The following is a 5,205-nucleotide window of genomic DNA, read 5'->3' on the forward strand; positions in this document are numbered from 1 at the left end:
CCGTCCTCGGCCCCCGGGGAGGCGGCCGTCGGGATCCCGCAGGGCGGGTAGCGTTGTGTTCTGGAGATGAGGCAATTCGTCTAGATAAAACATATCCAGAGGGATAATGGGGATGATGATTTCTAGAAGCGCAGCTGATGGCTGCGTCCACTACTGGCACAAACCTCCTTGTACAGCCGGAGAACCTTAGGCACCTACTTACTCCCCTAGAAGTTTTCACCAAGTCAGAGTCACTCTCAGGTCCAAGCTCCTTTAACACTTTTCACTGGTTTGGGGGCTGCAGCATCACGTGCAGTAAATGGGCGCTACGGTTGAGGCACATGCACCCCCCAGCTCAGCCTGGACTGGGCTTCCTGGCACAGCCGTTAGCTGTTCTGGGGTTACCATGCCCGTGCTGCTGAATGTGCTACGCTTGACTTGCCATTCTTCTGCTCTTAACATCCTCCTCCCATCCATTCCTCACTCATTTCTCAGTGTAGCAACTAACAGCAGTAACCTGGTTCCAGACTGGTTTTGTGGTTTTGATCTTATTTCTGAAATTACAACTTCAAGTCAAAACTGAAACCACGACAGGCAGTCATAAAAAAAATCTCTGTCCTCCCCTGACACTCAAGCACCCCAGAATCTTCTAGGGATCATGTAGCACCAGTCACTCAGGGTTGGCAAAGTCATCCTTCCTAGATACCAAGCCTCAAATTCACTCCTGGCATTTATTTCTGTTGTTTACCCCAGTGTGGAGTTCCTTGATAGGGAGAGTAGAAATCTAGCAGCAAACATAGCAGAGCAAGACAAAGCAAAACACTGGAACTCAACTCTCTTACCCTGAGCCTGTATCCTTCTATAGGGAACTGTCCTATTTTCATAATACTTTTCATTGATTTTTCAAAACACAGATCAGAAGATCTTCTACTGCCAAAAGAAAATGTCTCATACAAGTCCACCTGTGCTTCCTGAGACTATGTATTTCTGACATGTGCTCAGTCCCACATATGCCTGACACATTTTCCTGTACTATTAAGAAGTTGATTTAACATACCAGCTGCAGCAGTAGTAATGCTTAGTAAGAGTAGGTACTTAATTCTCATGTTAATTATTACTATTTAGAAAGAAAAAAGTAATCACACAAAGACCCCGAAACCCAAAACTAATGCAGAAAACCAAAGAAAACATATCACAGCAGTCAAGGAAATTATTTTGTCTAAAAGATAACAATAGTATCTTACAATGCTGGTTGGTTAAACTGGTGAAAGATAAAAAACAAAATCTCAGTGTGCATAGGGCTCCCTAATTCTTTGAAGTATTTTTTCACATCTTCAGAGTATCTCTTTCTGGGCAGTTTGGCTGCTGATTCCACCACTTTAAGAGTGATTTTAAAAAATCATGAAAAGAAATGCTCTTAACTGATTACTCATGCATTTTCTTCACCAAAGGGTAACAAAGGTAGGAAGTATTGGCAGAACAGAGTGCATTTGGTTTCCTTTGGGTTAGGAGAGGGAGGGAGGAAACTCTCTTGTGCTTTTTAGGTCCCTCTTATCTGATATAGTAGTACAACCCTCATCGCCAAGCCCAAAAATGCTTTTTCATGCCAGTGGGTGAAGAAAATGAAGATGCGTACTTAGTCAGACAGCCAGTCTTTTCCTCCTCAGTCAGTTGACCTGCCCTGGCTTTGGCCCATTTAATGGCCTTTGACAACAGCCAACGCTTTTTCACAGGCTAGTTTATCAGTGTGTGTGTGTCGCTCTCCATCAACTAGATTCTGGAAAGTAATTATCAGCAAATGATCAGGATGTTCTCTCCATACTCTCTGTCTGTACTTCAGAGAAAATTTCTCCATTAAGATGTCTTTCAAAGCAAATTTTTCTCTGTGTATTGTTCATGCTTTAATCTGAAATAGATGATATTTAAAAATTAATAATCCTTTACTACAATTTACCTGATTTTCTCTCTATTTTCTTGTAATTGTTTATTTGGTGCTATTTTAAAATGAAATTTTACTTTAGTTTCCCTCCTGAAAAGCAGTCATTCATAAAAAATGCTCCTAAGGGAATGGTGATTTTTCAACATAAAATCTTTAAAAGGGAAGGGAAGAAAGTAAATGTAAGTACAACTGCTATGTCACCACTTTTTCCAGCTGTTGATTCCTGTTCAACCAAAATGCTAGTCAGAAAAAGAAGAAATCAGGATAGTTTCTGGCTCATCAACAACATGGTTTCTCATCATACATTTTATCACTATAGACCTCACATTGGAGGTAGAAATGAGATGGGATGCTTGTTTCTTCAAGCAGCAAGCCTAATCCTTCCTGTCCCTTCTACAACCACCTGACACTTCCTCACAGCACAGCCAACAGACTCACCAGCAGACCCTGACTGTCCTCACAATGAACACTCCTCTCAACTGGCTAACCCACTCTTCTATAACACCCATCCATACTGGACATAGCTGTGACCCATTAAGGGAAAGGCTGCTCCTCCTCTTTGGTAATTAGGACAGCTGCAACTCATCAGGGGCAAAGTTACTTGCAATCCATTCTCCTGCAACATTTCTGCTATCCTGATCACTCTTCATTTGTGTAAAGCAGTAATATTAAAAGATACTGGTCCATAGGAGTAAATTTTACAATACTGATGATAGAAAAAAATGGCAGATATCTTGCAGCCATCTCCATTGCAATAATAATTAAAATACAGATATCAACTGCTTCAGAGTAACAAGAGACTTGCACCTTTACAAATAACAGCATATGGACACTCACAATTCACACTACAGACATGGCACATAAAAGACATCCCCATTATAAGCACACCACTTTAATATTCAGTGAAGTGGAAAATTGGAGCGGGAAATGATGCTGCAGGGCAGCCTGGGAGTTGAAGTCACACTGTAGTGTGGATTTGGGGAGGCAGAATGTATGGACAAAAATACAAGATGAGATGGCACTAATAGAATAGCAAACATAGGAAAACAATATGAGAAAATGAAAGGTTTCAGGTGTTGAAACAGGACTTGAATTTTAAATCTTCTTTTACATGTGACAACTTGGTACTATACTTGTGGTTTAGGTCAGCATGTAATGGGCAGTAAAAGACTCTAAATTATCTGGGCAGTTTCTGTAAGTCTTGCTGACTTTTGGATGTGAGTCAGAGAGGGTAGAGCTGTCATTCTCACTGAAAAGGAAAGTAAGGAATACAGTGGAAAACATGCATCAAAAGAAAAATATTTTCATAGAATAAATCTAGTTCTAAATCCTGTAAAAATCTAGGAAAATTTTAATAAACATCCTAAATTAAAACCCATACATGTTCTATATTTTAATATTTAGAGCCTTATTTTTAATTAAAATTCTTCTTATTGAAGACAAATACAGATTTTTAATTTTTTTTTTTACATTGTCCTTCATTACCATACCTTCAGATCAACACCTCTCATCCATTAAAGTGCTAACATATGTTGAACTGGTGCTTACATTCCTACACAGAGCACCAGTTACATCATGGGGAAGCATTTTACATGAAAGGTACCCTTTGCTTTCAACTTCATTATTTGAATCTGAAATTTTAATGATTTGAATCTGTATCTGGCTTCATATAGCTACATACAGGTAGGTGGTGTTCAGCAATGGCCTCACTTTGTTACTCTGGAAAGTCTGTCCTGCTGACTTCAATCAGCAAATTTCTGGGTTGACACCCCAGGCTCCAAAACTACATAAAATGAGTTTTACATGGGAAAGTATGACTAATGAAGGGCTGCAGAGCTCACTCACAGAACGAGCACCAGTGATGTTTCCGTAAGAAATTAATTCCATGACATGGATGTACATGCTGGACTTCTGGGGGAGGAGGCTATGTTCCTTCCCTCCTCCAAGTCCTCTTCCCTGAAATCACAGGAAGTAGATAAGTTAACTTCAAATAGGAAAAAAACTTCTGGAGAGAGAATTCCTGGAATTACTGCTGCCTTCAGGTGAATCTTTTCAGGTATGAGGCAGTGCAAGTAGATAAGAAGACATGACAAGAAATCAAAAATCCTTTAGGATTGGCAGGTGGGGTTAGGAGGAGTGAATAATTAAATATCACTTAGTTAATACCAGCCTATTTTACTTTTTACACAGTTGGCGTGATGTCAATAAAATACAAACTTAAGGAAAAGACTAGGGTGATAAGAAGAACAAGATTTCTTGAGATCCAAGAATGAGTTTCAGCATGGACAGAGCTGCAAGGATCCACAGTTCCCTCCCTCCCTCCCTCCCTCAGCAAGGATAACTGGCAATTTGGACCTGTGCCAAGAAATTGGCTTTCTGTTCATAATTTAAATGGCAACAGTGCCTTGATAGGCTGTGCATACAGTACTGATTCCAGCATTAGGAATGAATGCTGATCAAGATACTTGTGCTCTGGTTGGCCTCCTCCCGATGCTCTTTGTGATAAAAAGTACAGTGAGCTACATAGAAGATGAATTTTGGAGAATTATACTGATAACATGAGCTGTTCCACCTAAATAGGAAAGACACCCACCACACAATAAGTACCAATCACTTTTAGCCAAAATTCAGGCTTCCTTAGTCTATCTGAGGTCAGCATCAAAAGATCATTGAAAATTTGTTTTGAAAAATTGGAATGTAAATGTGTTTGGCACATTTTATCTTCTCAGTCAGATAGAACACAGGCCAGAACCAGAAATATCTTCCTTTTTAACTGTCAGGTAAAAGCGACAGACTTTCTGTAGAACATCCTTTGGATCTTCCCTGAAAGAAAAGTCAGTCTCAGTTAAAAAGTTTATTTGTCCACGTGCAATTTTCCATACCCCTCTTTTTCTCTTTCCCATCAAGTATATTTACAAAATTCCTAGTATTTACAGTATTATCTAGAAATGCACACCTTTTGGTTTTCATAACAATAAAAATTAACATTGTAACAGTTAGTCTCTCTCTTTTTCCATTTTTCTTTAAAGCCATTCCAGCACAATCTTGCCTTTTTTGGGGGGAATGCCTCACCAGTGGTGAGTTTCTCTCTCAGGTTAGGCATTTGAGAAGGGGTCTTGACATGCATGGCACCAATATGATTCCCTAAGCTACCCTTTGTTCATGAATTGGCTGCTAATGGCATCATGCACACATCACATAGCATTATCTAGCCTCTCTGCTTTTATTCCTAGTGGTAATACACATTTACACAGTGCCATTGCTTCCACCACTTATATGGGCTAGAA

Source organism: Geospiza fortis, unplaced genomic scaffold (assembly GCF_000277835.1).
Source record: "Geospiza fortis unplaced genomic scaffold, GeoFor_1.0 scaffold265, whole genome shotgun sequence".
NCBI lineage: Eukaryota > Metazoa > Chordata > Aves > Passeriformes > Thraupidae > Geospiza > Geospiza fortis.